The sequence below is a fragment of the Anarhichas minor genome, unplaced genomic scaffold, assembly GCF_050575085.1.
Source record: "Anarhichas minor isolate MPS153535 unplaced genomic scaffold, ASM5057508v1 ptg000045l, whole genome shotgun sequence".
NCBI lineage: Eukaryota > Metazoa > Chordata > Actinopteri > Perciformes > Anarhichadidae > Anarhichas > Anarhichas minor.
In genome coordinates, this window is record NW_027466491.1 from 1,846,663 (window position 1) to 1,861,140 (window position 14,478).

Below are 14,478 nucleotides of genomic sequence, written 5' to 3' on the forward strand. Positions count from 1 at the left end.
GTAGTCAAAATAACCTTATATTGCATTGCAGGACATAATTTGGGCTCTCATGGCATTGGTGCCTTCACTGAAAATTTCAGTCACTCGCAATATTTCTGTAGGTACTGCCTAATAACCCGATCTGAATTTCAGGGTGACGATCCAAATCTGTGCGGAGCAGAGCGCACCATTGACAGCTACAACTCTGCTGTTGATTGCCTCCAGACCCAAGATAAACCAGATGTGGAAGGAGTAAAGTTCAAGTCAGTATTCAATTCTTTGAAATACTTGAATGTCTGTCAAAAGAAAGACAATTTGTTCCAGTGCTTTTGTGAAACTTCTAGGTCGAAGGCAGGTGGCATTGCTAAGAAGAATCTCCTTTAAAGTAAGTAAATTGTAAGTAAATTGTACACATATCTAACAAATATCTGAACATTTTAATTGGTACAAGAGCAGTTTGTGCAGATAATTAAGACAATTTACTCTAATCTTGCAACATTGAATTAATTTGCTCCTGCCACCTTTCAGACATTGCATTCAAACTCTAGTGGTTGTGGACTTGGATGGGAACAACTTGCTGGCTTTTATGACAACCAGGAAAACGGTGGGATTTTAATCCATTTAAATGCCCAAAGCAAGCAGTTGTTTTTTTTACTTTTAAAGATGATTTTTTTGTCATTCGTGTTTTATTGGACAGCAGAAGTAGAGAGACAGGAACCACAGTGGAGTGAGAAGGGATGATCTGCAACACATGGCCCAACGGGAATCAAACCTTTGTTGCTGCGATAACAATATGTGGTACGGGCTAAACCAGGTGAGGCACTGTTTTTATTTTTGAGTGTGAATTTAGCCATTTCATTTTAATTTGCAACCTTTGCATTGAAAAGAGTAAAAGTTGATGCTTGACATGATTTCATCTTTCACTTAAGAGGATGTATGTCCACCCCTTGTCTTTTTTCTCTTTATTCTTTCTTTCAGGTGTGATTACGACTACCAGCGGTTGTACTTCAGATGGATCTCATCACCCTCTTTGCTGTCCTACTAGTGTAACCTTATGATCGGATACATACAAGTGTTGTCAAGGATAAACAGAGGTAAGTTGTTGTAAAGTTCAATGTATGTTCATTTAACAAGAGAAGGCTTTAGGGTCTTCAATTTTTGTAAGCACTGTTTAGCCATTTCATGTTCAAACAGTGTATGCATGTATTGTTGATGTTAAGTACTGCATAAACCTAGGCATTTCATAATCCAATGTGATTTTAACTTCTTGCCAGAATAACCTTTTTTGACATACTGTGAAATTATTTTGACTTTATTGACATACCATACGTATTATGGCTATTTCTTATTCATGAATCATATTTGTAGCTTGACCTTTTTATCAAATCTTTAACCCTACTCTTTGTTTACCCTTTGGTAAGTTTGTTCTGTTTTACCCTCTTTAATGTTTTGTGTTTTTATAGTTTGATTGTTTTTTGTGTGAAGTATGGGAACCATTTTGCAACTGTGTAAGTGCTATATAAAGTTATATTATTGGTGATGTTACTGTTATTATTATTGTTAGTATTGTTAATGTTTTCTATGTTGTCTTTTTTTCTGGCTGGAAGATCATGCTAGCCCACAGCGAACACCAGATTGACTTGTGAGTCTTCAAGCAGAAATTATGACAACACCTACCTAAAGTTCCAGTTTCCTGAACAGCATACCCTGTCTGTATGAGACTCTGTCCCACCTGTCTTCAGTCAAGTCTGGACCCAATGACTCAGACACCAGTCTTGTCAAGGCTAATTAGAGGTAAGCAGTGCGATAGGTGCAACTCAAACTTCACTCAATCAATCATCCTCAGGTGCACGGTCTGAGCCAACCGCTTCATGCAAACATAGATGAAACCACTGGAATATAGTTTTGTATTAGTACTATTTGTTTTTTAGTGCTCTGAACTGATATCCCCCTTACATTACGTTTCACGTAGCAGTAAAATGTCATTAATTCTGTGTACTATCTTTCCAAAATCCACCCAAAAGGGGTTTGCACCTGTGTCTTTGCACCCAAGTGGGCCCTACAGTGCACTCTTATGTTTATTTGATGGTAAATGCTGGGGGTCATTGTTTCCTATTGAACTGGGTCTCCGCCATACAGTTTGATTTTTGTTAACGAGAAGGCAGTTATATTAGCTATTGTACACTGAATAGCTCAGTTATTCAAATGCAATACAACTCAACAACAGGATACAGCTTACTGTATTCTAGTTTCTCTATTTATTTTGCAACAGTAATTTAATTGATTTTAGAGATATTTAAAAAGTCTTAAAAGTCATTGAATTAAAAAAAATGAAAACAAAAAATGTAGAATTCATGGAATTAATAAGATGTGCAGATACCCTGGTTGTATCAAACATGATGATTGTCTTTACACTGTGTGCACAATTAATAGGCAAGTTGTATTTTTGGGTATTAATTTTATTGAACTACAGAGCTCTCGGTCAATCCAAAATGTTATAAACCTCAAACCTGAATATTTAATAAAGTAAAAGTGAGGTTTTGGCTTTCTTAGGAGAATATCTATGTGTGCACAATTATTGGGCAACTATTAGTGTGCACAATTATTAGACAGCTTCTTTTCCTCAGGCAAAATGGGCCACAAAAGAGATTTAACTGACTGAAAAGTCAAAAATTGTAAAAATAAATAAAAGTCTTTCAGAGGGATACAGCACTCTTGAAATTGCTAAGATATTGAGGCTTGATCACAGAACCATCAAACGTTTTGTTGCAAATAGTCAACAGGGAAAGTAAACGTGTTGAGAAAAAAAGATGCAAATTAACTGCCAAAGATTTGAGAAGAATCAAACGTGAAGCTACCAGGAACCCATTATCCTCCAGTAGTCATATTCCAGAACTGCAACCTACCTGGAGTGCCCAGAAGTACACGGTGTTCAGTGCTCAGAGACATGGCCACTATAAGGAAGGCTGAAACCCGACCACCACTGAACAAGACACATCAAGACTGGCCCAAGAAATATCGGAAGACAGATTTTTCAAAGGTTTTATGGACTGATGAGATGAGAGTGACTCTTGATGGTCCAGGTGGATGGGCCCGTAGCTGGATCAGTAACGGGCACAGAGCTCCACTTCGACTCAGACGCCAGCAAGTTGGAGGTGGGGTCCTGGTATGGGCTGGTATTATTAAAGATGAGCTAGTTGGACCTTTTCAGGTTGAAGATGGACTCAAAATCAACTCCCAAACCTACTGCCAGTTTTTAGAAGACACTTTCTTCAAGTAGTGGTACAAGAAAAAGGTCTGCAACTTTCAAGAAGACCATGATTTGTATGCAGGACAATGCTCCATTGCCCTACATACAAGTACTCCACTCCGTGGCTAGCCAGTAAAGGCCTTAAAGATGAAAGAATGATGACATGGCCCCCTTCCTCACCTGACCTAAACCCTATTGAGATCTTGTGGGCCCTTCTTAAACGGGAGATTTACGGTGAAGGAAAACAGTCCACCTGGGAGGCTGTGGTTGATCGTCAACAGATCAAGAAAGTGACAGAATCCATGAATGGAAGGCTTATTACTGAAAAGAAGGGGGGCTATAGTGTCACAGATTATTTTATTTTTTAAAATATCAATAACGTTTATTTGTAAATTTTGAGTTGTTTGTTTATTATTCTCACTTTAACAGATAAAAATAAACAAGTGACATGGGAACATTTTTCATTTAGTTGCATAATAATTGTGCACACATAGATATTCTCCTAAGAAAGCCAAAACCTCACTTTTACTTTATTAAATATTCAGGTTTGAGGTTTATTAACATTTTGGATTGACCGAGAGCACTGTCGTTCAATACCGTATTTTCCGCACTATAAGGCGCACTTAAAAGCCTTTCATTTTCTCAAAAAACGACAGTGCGCCTTGTAATCCGGAGCGCCTTATATATGGATCAATTGGTTGATCCATACTGGTTGTACACGGCGCTCTGTCAAAATGTTTCAGTACGACTGGTAAACTACAAAGCCGCACCGCGGTAAACACCGGTACTGCGCTTACTCCTAGTCCAACACCACTTGTGTGTATAAAGACCCCAAAATGGCACCTTTCAAGAGACACGCTTACGACGCTATTCTATTCTATGCGCTTTATAATCCGGTGCGCCCTATATATAAAAACAGTTCTAAAATAGGCCATTCATTGAAGGTGCGCCTTATAATCCGGTGCGCTTTATAGTGCGGAAAATACGGTAATAAAATGAATCCTCAAAAATAGAACTTGCCTAATAATTGTGCACACAGTGTATTGTTTGGAGGCATCTGTGTATTTAGGCTGCCTGTCGACAGAAATTAAACACATGCTGATGATGCCTTAGTGCTGAAATGTGTAGTTTTTTTACCATTCGACCTGATAGTTATTATTTTTTATTAAGTATAAAGTGCTGGTTTCTTCTAGGTCATTGGAGCTCAGTTTAACAGCAGAAGGCAGTAAATGTTTCTGTGTAGGCATCATGTTGAAGCACTGCATCAATCTAACTTTGCCTTTGTTTCTGTTTTTGGGTGCAGAGAGGATCATTCCAGTCCACAGTGAATACCTGATGGTCAACATACGAGTCCTCAAGTAGAACTGGTGAAAATACACGCTTCAAGTTCCAGCTTCCTGAACTTCATGTCCATGTGAGATGCTATACCATGTTGAGTGCCCTCTTCAGTCAAGTCTGGACTCAGTGACTCATTACTCTTGATCAACTCAGGGCAAGTGGCTAATCCTTTCATGTTTATTCATGGTTATCCTTCATATATATGGACACATGCTGTTTCTTCAAGATCTCAACACTGCTTTGTGAGTATATTGTACAAGATATTGTATCAGTTCAACCTGTTTTTCACAGAGAATGTTAGTTTCTTAAGGTATATCAATGATGGTCTGTACCTTGATTTACAATCTGCTTTATTTGATATTTCCTTTGTAATTTACAATAATCAGAAGTTGACTGAAATCTATGCCAACCAATTGTATTACGTTCTACATTGTACCGTATTTTTGTACCGTGATGTCTTATACATTGTCACTATATTTTTTACGGTAAAGTTCTGGCAACCACAGCTGCCGGTAATTTACCGTTAAGTTGCATTTTTCAATAAAATGCCGTAATGTATCATACAGTTGTACTGTGTTTTTTACTGAGAAAAACTGTAATTAGCTTCACAATATAGTTGCTGTTTATAAAGTTATTTACCGTAAACACGTTTATAACATGACTGTTATTTCTAAAGCAAATTACCGTAAACAGGTTTATGAAATCTCTTGTTTTTTATAGTAATTTACCGTAAACAAAAACAGTTCTCAACTGTGAAATCTACGGTTGCAAAAATAATATACCGTGATGTATTATACATTCTCACTTTATTTTTTACGGTGAAGTTCTGGCAACCACAGCTGCCAGTAATTTACCGTTAAATTGCATATTACCGTAAACAGGTTTATGAAATCTCTTGTTTTTTATAGTAATTTACCGTAAACAAAAAACAGTTCTCAACTGTGAAATCTACGGTTGCAAAAATAATATACCGTGATGTATTATACATTCTCACTTTATTTTTTACGGTGAAGTTCTGGCAACCACAGCTGCCAGTAATTTACCGTTAAATTGGATATTACCGTAAACAGGTTTATGAAATCTCTTGTTTTTTATAGTAATTTACCGTAAACAAAAAACAGTTCTCAACTGTGAAATCTACGGTTGCAAAAAATATATACCGTGATGTATTATACATTCTCACTTTATTTTTTACGGTGAAGTTCTGGCAACCACAGCTGCCGGTAATTTACCGTATATTACACAGAATTTTTTTTACAGTGTACCCTTGAGATATTGTAGAGGCTGGTTGTTTATGGGCCCCTGAGAGTCACCACCAAAGTGACAGCGCAAAGGGATCCGCCGGCACGGCACTGCAACGAACTGTGCACTTCTTCAGAGAGAGAGAGGGGTAAAGAGAGGCAATTTCTGGAATGATGGGTGCCGGAGATGATGCCGAATATGCTTCAGCTCTTTAGAATTTACAGCCTCTGCAGCGCCGGGTAAACAGCTGGGGAGCAGAGCAGGGTGCTCTGCAATTTCCTCCGCCTCTTTTTTCCCGTTTCCCCCCCCCCCCCCCCCCCCCCCCTCCCTTTTTTTATGCTCGGTCGGCAATGTCCTTGAGAGAACATAATTTTAGATTTCTCTGGAGAAATGCTTAACTACAGTGCCTTGCCTATTGTTTGGACGCCAATATTGCAGTTTTTACCCGTGCATCTATCACCGGTGACAGAGCAGAGTTGTTGTGCTAAATGTTTACAGGAGGACATTCTGGCCTGTATAAGCATGCAGGGGTTAAGAATGCTGTTATGGGCAGGTGTTTAATGGATACTTGTGGATATGACAACAAGAATTCACTGCTTTCTTGATGCAAGGCCATTATTGTGAATCTTCTTTACGATGCCTGTCGGCTTAAATAGTCTTTCCAAGATAGAGACTCTTGCTTTTCAAGCTACATACAGTAGTACATCAAATATATACGATATTAGGACCAACTTCATAATACTGAAGCTGCACAATCCATATCTCAGGCTTAATGTCTTGAGGTTTATTAAAAAAAATACCCTTTTCTCCCTGCATCCTCTTTGTCTAAACCTCACCTTCAAAAGTGAAGAAGGCTCATTTATGGCTCTCACACTAAATCAGTTATTTTAGATTTCACAGTATGTTCAGACTGTAGATTCTTTGTGGAAATGTCTTTTTTTCAGAAATGTTCTCTTAAGCTCAAGATGCCCAAGTGAACCAGCAGCGCATTGACCTCTTTGTTTAAACCTCTTTTACACTAGAAAACTAGCAAAACTAGTGAGAGAATGCAAAAGCTGGTGTGTATCAAATATTTTCTCTTCCGAGCTTTGAATAATTCTGCTAAATTCATAGCCTGGCTTTGTCAAGTTTACTTCCTTTACTTCATGTAGAACTGTTCCCAAAGTGGAGACACAGCTTGTGGAGGTAATAAAGACACTTAAATCTTAACACCCGATTGTTGCGATTTGCTTTAAATATTGGACACAGACATGATATACACATTTTTGGATTTGTTTCCACATGACATTATCCAATGTCCATCTCAAATAATATTCATAAATCCAATTAGAAATGATAGAACTATAACTCATAACCTAAAAGAATAAAAAGGTTATTCTATTTGTTTTCATTTACTCCCATGATACTTTGCCTTGGCGGTAACTCGTCTACTTCTGGCTGGATACCTGAGTCTGTGTGCACACTGAAGTCATGATGGAAAAAAGAGAAATGTCATCTCTTTAAAGCTTAACTCAAACAAGGAGAAACAGTCACAGAGGCTAGTGATGGGGACAGAAAACTAATATGCAAGGGGAAAGCACCTGTGGTTGAAGCCGCCCTTGACACAGCTGATGCCACGTCTGAATCTGCTGTACGCTCAATAAAATTCAGTAAATAGCAAAGCTGTCCATTTCATTACTTCATATTCCTGTAATATATATTTATACATATGCCAATGAGATGGTAATCTGCATGGAAAAATAAGAATAAATAATTCTTATTAATAAATAATGCCCCTGGTAGGGTCTCCCAAGGCAAACAGGTTTCAGGGGAGAGCCCAGACTAAGAGCGGTTCAAAACGACCCTAATGATGAGCAGCCCACGGACTACAGTCACCTCGCCCGGACCAGGGAAACCGGGGCACCCTCCCGGAGCCAGACCCAGGAGGGGAGCTCGTAGGCGAGCGTCTGGTGGCCGGGCCTTTGCCCATGGGGCCCGGTCGGGCTCAGCCCGAATAAACATCATGGAGCAGCCACCCTGTGGACCCACCACCCGCAGGGACACGCATTGGGGTCGGGTGCTATGCAGACCGGGCGGTAGGTCGGGCGGGAGGCCCGGGCATGCCGATCGCCGGCGACATAGACTAGCTCTAGGGACGTGGAACGTCACCTCGCTAGCGGGGAAAGAGCCGGAGCTGGTGCAGGAGGTGGAGCGATACCAGCTAGAAATAGTTGGACTCACCTCCACACACAGCGTTGGCTCTGGAACCAAGCTCCTGGAGAGGGGTTGGACTTTGTCCTTTTCCGGAGTTGCCCAGGGTGAGAGGCGCCGGGCGGGAGTGGGGATACTCACGAGCCCCCGGCTGAGCGCCGCTGTGTTGGAGTTCTCCCCGGAGAGCGAGAGGGTCGCCTCCATGCGCCTACGGGTTGCGGGGAGCAAGGCTCTGACTGTGGTTTGTGCTTATGCACCAAACAGCAGTTCGGAGTATCCGGCCTTCTTGGAGTCGGTGGGAGGGGTCCTGGAAAGGGCGCCGCCTACCGACTCCATAGTTCTCCTGGGGGACTTCAACGCTCACGTGGGCAATGACGGAGAAACCTGGCGGGGGGTGATTGGGAGGAACGGCTTGCCCGATCTGAACCCGAATGGTGTTTCGTTATTGGACTTCTGTGCTTGCCACGGTTTGGCCATAACGAACACTATGTTCGAACATAAGGTGGCTCATAAGTGTACCTGGTACCAGAACACCTTAGGCCGGAGATCAATGATCGACTTTGTAATCGTATCATTTGATTTGCGGCCGTATGTTTTGGACACTCGGGTGAAGAGAGGAGCAGAGCTGTCAACTGATCACCACCTGGTGGTGAGTTGGATCAGATGGCAGGGGAACCGGTTGGAAAGACCCGGTAAACCCAAACGTGTAGTGAGGGTAAACTGGGAACGTCTGGCGGAGGACCCTGTCCGGGAGGTCTTTAACTCCCACCTCCGGAAGAACTTCTCACACATCCCGAGGGAGGTTGGGGACACGGAATCCGAGTGGACCATGTTCAAAGCCTCTATTGTGGACGCGGCCGCTAGGAGCTGTGGCCGGAAGGTCATCGGTGCCTGTCGTGGCAGCAACCCGAGAACCCGGTGGTGGACACCGGAGGTGAGGGAAGCCGTCAAGCTGAAGAAGGAGACCTTCAAGGCCTGGTTGGCCCAGGGGTCTCCTGAAGCAGCTGACAGGTATCGGCAGGCCAGAAGGGCTGCAGCTGCGGTGGTCGCGAATGCTAAAACTCGGGCATGGGAGGAGTTCGGGGAGGCCATGGAGAAGGACTTTCGGTTGGCCTCAAGGAGGTTCTGGCAAACCATCCGACGGCTCAGGAAGGGAAAGCAGGGCTTACCCCAGGCTGTTCTCAGCAGGGGGGGGGGGGACTGCTAACCCGGACGGAGGACATCGTCGGGTGGTGGAAAGAGCACTTTGAGGAACTCCTAAACCCGACCAACATGTCCTCTGCAGAGGAGGCAGCGCCTGAGGACCTAGGGGGAGGCTCACCCATATCCCTGGCAGAGGTCGCTGAGGTAGTTAAAAAGCTCCTTGGTGGCAAGGCGCCGGGGGTGGATGAGATCCGCCCTGAGATGCTGAAGGCGCTGGACATCGTTGGGCTGTCCTGGCTGACACGCCTCTTCAATGTCGCATGGGGGTCGGGATCAGTGCCCATGGAATGGCAGACCGGGGTGGTGGTTCCCATCTTCAAAAAGGGGGACCGGAGAGTGTGCTCGAATTACCGGGGTATCACACTACTCAGCCTCCCGGGGAAGGCTTATGCCAGGGTGCTGGAAAGGAGGCTCCGACCGCTTGTCGAACCTCAGATTCAAGAGGAGCAGTGCGGATTCCGTCCCGGCCGTGGAACAGTGGACCAGCTCTTTACCCTCGCAAGACTACTGGAGGGGCTCTGGGAGTTTGCCCAACCAGTCTACATGTGCTTTGTGGACTTGGAGAAGGCTTTCGACCGGGTCCCTCGGGGGATCTTGTGGGGGGTGCTGCGGGAGTATGGGGTGCCGGACCCGTTACAACGGGCGATCCGGTCTCTGTACGACTGCAGTAGGAGCTGTGTCCGCATTCTCGGCAATAAGTCAGACACGTTCCCGGTGGGTGTTGGCCTCCGCCAGGGCTGCCCTTTGTCACCGGTCCTGTTCGTGATTTTCATGGACAGGATATCTAGGCGCAGCCTGGGGGCGGAGAACGTCAGTTTCGGGGGTCTCGGGATCGCCTCTCTGCTATTTGCAGATGATGTGGTCCTGTTAGCCTCCTCGGATCGTGACCTCCAGCATTCACTGGGACGGTTTGCAGCCGAGTGTGAAGCGGCGGGGATGAGAGTTAGCACCTCCAAATCTGAGGCCATGGTGCTCTGCCGGAAACCAGTGGATTGCTCCCTCCAGGTGGGGATGGAGTGCCTACCTCAAGCGAAGGAGTTCAAGTATCTCGGGGTCTTGTTCACGAGTGAGGGTAAGATGGAGCGGGAGATCGACAGACGGATCGGTGCAGCTGCAGCAGTAAAGCAGGCGCTGCACCGGACCGTCTTGGTGAAGAGGGAGCTGAGCCGGAAGGCAAAGCTCTCAATTTACCACTCGGTCTACGTTCCTACCCTCACCTATGGTCACGAACTCTGGGTCGTGACCGAAAGGACAAGGTCGCGGCTACAAGCGGCCGAAATGAGTTTCCTCCGTAGGGTGGCCGGGCTCAGCCTTAGAGATAGGGTAAGGAGCTCGGTCATCAGGAGGGAGCTTGGAGTCGAGCCGCTACTCCTTCGCGTCGAAAGGAGTCAGCTGAGGTGGTTCGGGCATCTAATTAGGATGCCTCCTGGACGCCTCCCACTGGAGGTTTTCCAGGCACGTCCAACTGGGAAGAGACCCCGGGGAAGACCCAGAACACGCTGGAGAGATTACATCTCCCAGCTGGCCTGGGAACGCCTCGGGATCCCCCAGAATGAGCTGGAACATGTTGCCGGTGAGAGGGAGGTCTGGGTCGGCCTGCTTGCCCTGCTGCCACCGCGACCCGACCCCGGATAAGCGGTGGAAAATGGATGGATGGATGGAATAATTCAGTTATAATATTAATCTGCTTATAGTGATGAATTGAACACATTGTTTATGATTTTTTGTTTGTTTGCAGACAAATATATTCAAGCAACAAAATAACGTCTGCATGCCAATGTGCTGCATTTCAGAAAGTTGAACTTTTGTGAATATCTATTATTTCCCGTTCCTATTTCTAAGTGTTGCGGATATTACTTTCCTCGGGGGTTTGCAGGAATGCCGGAGGCCGGAAGAGTTCACACTGTCGGAAACAGCAAGAGAGCGCATGCCAAACATCTTGAGCTCTGACCCCGAAAGGAATGCATCGCTCACTCTGGACTGCTCATCTGACTGGAAACTTCTTGAGACCTCGATGCCGATCTATAGCTGTAGCTGCAGGGGGGGGGGTCCTCGCCTGCTGGTGCTAGCTCCCAGGTCTTGGGGGCCAAACAAGTCAACACACAGCAGTCTTTGGCGAGCTGTGGGTTTGCTCTGAAGCAGCCGTATTGTTGCTGCTGGTGCACTGCCTGTACCCTACGCAGTGCAGAGGCATTATGCAAGGTAGCGTGGATAAGGAAGTGGTTCTGTCCACCCACAGGGACGGATCTCGAGAGTGCGTGTGCGAGCGAGCTGTGTGTGCAGTGAGAGAATGACATGTGGTGCTATATCTTGATGGTTTTTTTCCTGCTGCTGTAAAAGGCTCTCGCACATTTCTGCACAGCAAATGTCCACTCAATGACCCCGACCTTTCATGTAATGCACAATAAAATGTTTAAGTGGCATAGCAGCGCCATTGAACTCTGGATAAATTGCCTCATATTTTCTGCGGAGCTCCACATTGTTCAAGATAACACAACATTCAAGACTATGGCACAGTGGAGAAACTACAAGATTGAAAAATACATTACGGCACAAATTGTGTTACGGTGTAAACAAAGCTTTAGCAATATTGTCATCGCTTTATTTATATCTCCAAACATAGAGGATCTCTTTTTTTGTAAATAAATCCTACACGGATAAATATCTATATTACACCCGTGTTTCCTTACTTACTTTCTGCGCACTTCTCGCTTCATCACATGAGAGAGAAGAGGAAGAGGAAGAGGAGAAACACAATGCATATTTCAACCTGAAAGGCGAATGTGATGGAAATGCGACGACGATGATGATTCATGCATATAATGGGTCTGGCATCGCAAATGAATGATTGATTGTGTTGTGTGAATCACTGACTGTATTGCGTAACCCGTCAAACTCACGCATCAAACTATCACTCACATACTGCCCCGAGGCGTGTCGGGAGACTGTCTGCATCCAAAACACCGAGCAGTTAACATAAACATTGAACTTACTGTATGACCCAGCTTTGCTACGCCAAGGGCTTTGCAAATGGACTACAGTCTCTCTATTTTTAACTTTAGTGGTTTGCCCATTTAAAAAACTTTTTAAAGTGCTGTTAGTAAGATTTTTTTTTTTATTGCAGCTTTGAAAAGACTTATTTATAATTTACCTGGGCTGAATAAATCTGAGCGAGCACTGAAACCAAACTGCCCATAGTCCTAACTGCGTGTTCAAAGGTGGCACAGGGAAATGAAACACAGCATTTTCTGGTTAGCCTGAATTATACATTTATAGAAAAGGGGGATTACGGTTTAAAATAAAGCCATTATTCACCGCTGTGAAATAAACAAGGCACGGAACAAGGTGCAGCCATGCACTTTGTATGAATCCGGGAAACCCTGCGGGGGAACACCTGCAGGGGAACACACTTCTTCAGTCTGCTCACGGAGAGATTACCATGATAAACATGCCTCTTGAGGAAGGGGAAGTAACAAGGCAAGATGGACACACAGTATTGGATTCTTCCCAGGTCTGCAGAGCATGTACTTCAGTGTCATTTCATATTCATATCACACACAGCAGCAGCGAGCACTGCGACTGGCAGCCACTGCTGCTTTAATTTGATTTTCAATTAAAAAACTAAATAAAATAATGTATTTAACTGAAAAAAAAGTGCTTTATTTATCTGAAAGAAACTATCCACAGACATATTTTACATTCCAAGTATGGGAGATATTAACAGCTTGAATTATTGAGAACAGTAGCAGGAGGAAATGTGTGATTACTCCGACACAACAGGACAAAGGAAGACTATTTTTGTGAGCCGTTTATGCTTTTACAATGCCAGTTGTGGCTGCATTTGGCAGAAGTACTGGGATAAATGATGCACATGTGAAAGTGCAAGATTAATAAGCAGTTAATCCCAGAAGGGGTAGCATGTCCTGCATATTAATGTGTTCACTATCTTCCTCTGTAAGAATAAATGCAAGCACACACACAAACCTCCACCAAAACAAAAGCAGGCACAGGCATATTAAGTTACTCCCACAACAACACACTATCCTTATGTGATAAAATGTCTCATTTTTCATTTGGAAATGACACACTTGATGTGTAAATATATACAATTAGGGCCTCATGCTTAGCTTGAAACCAATTTTCACTGGGAACAAAAGGGAGTTTTGTAAAGGAGTGGATTGTTTGAACCTCACTCTCACATGGATTTAATGGTCCCGTTGTACTTCCTGCTACTTACTGTTCACTGCAGTTTACAGCAAATGATGTCCTTTTGCAAGAGGCATATCGTGGAGAAAAAAAAAAGCCCAGAGAGAGAGAGAAAGCACAAATGAGCTGCTCATTATGCAGTCCCTCAAAGTAATTGAAAAACGGAGGGGGAAAAAAACAGCAATTACCAGAAACAATGTTCTGGTTACTCAGGATAATCCACAGACCTCAGCATCAATAGTTCTCACATTGAGACTACTTCTTTAGTTAAGGAGAAGCTCTAGTGAAAACAGAAGGTCTGTGGATTAACCATTTTCCTCAACAACAAAAAAAGTCATATTGCAATGAGTTGTGTTGTGGTGGCAGCAGAGGTGGATCATTTGAAAGCCGGGCAAATAACCCGAGTCTATCTGTGTGGCTGGATACCACAACTGGTGGGTCAGAGAAAGGTTTTAATGCGGTTAGTGCATTGGGTGAGAAACACTAGATTTTTTTAACTTCCTTAAAAAATAAAAAAATAAAAACAATTCTGATCGTGATACTTAGGGTTATTACATTTTCTTTTATTTAAAATATATATCTGCAGTACACATTTCAGCCACGTGAGGGAGCCTGATTGTCCGTATTGTTCTGATAATTGTAGCCTACTTATAACATTGACTTTAATATGAAAGGCTGGCGCACATTCTGTTTGTTTTATGAGACGAAATAACGGGACCCTGTTAACTCACCCTGCATGCATTTATTTGGTCTCATTTATAAAGTATTTAACATGTGTATATGTTTTCAATACACATGCATGAAACGAAGTTGTGATTTATCAAACGGATATATTTACCAAATGGCTGGTTTAACTAATCCAGGTAACAGCGATGCGGAAAGGGCAGTGTAAACGGTCAGGGACATTCATATATGGGATATTGTGAATTGGGCCGAGATGGTTTGTCATTTAAAAAAAAAGTGGGTGCCACCTGCCACCTGCTGACTACGAGTGTTACATCTGTCCTTTTTCTTGTTTTTCCTTTAATAGCAACTGCTTCCTTTTTGGGGTGTGTTTTTGTGGTGTTATC

General features: G+C 43.6%; 1 long non-coding RNA gene across 2 annotated transcripts; it reads left to right on the plus strand.

Moving 5' to 3' along the window:
- Positions 1-201: 201 nt before the first annotated feature.
- Positions 202-5,212, plus strand: LOC142971148 (uncharacterized). 2 transcript variants are annotated; one of them, XR_012959341.1, is made up of 6 exons: positions 202-242; positions 324-364; positions 508-793; positions 958-1,073; positions 1,587-1,773; positions 4,533-5,212. It is a non-coding gene; the product is annotated as an uncharacterized LOC142971148 (long non-coding RNA). The 2 variants fall into 2 exon arrangements; XR_012959340.1 differs by having other exon boundaries at positions 508-1,073.
- The last annotated feature ends 9,266 nt before the right edge of the window (positions 5,213-14,478 follow it).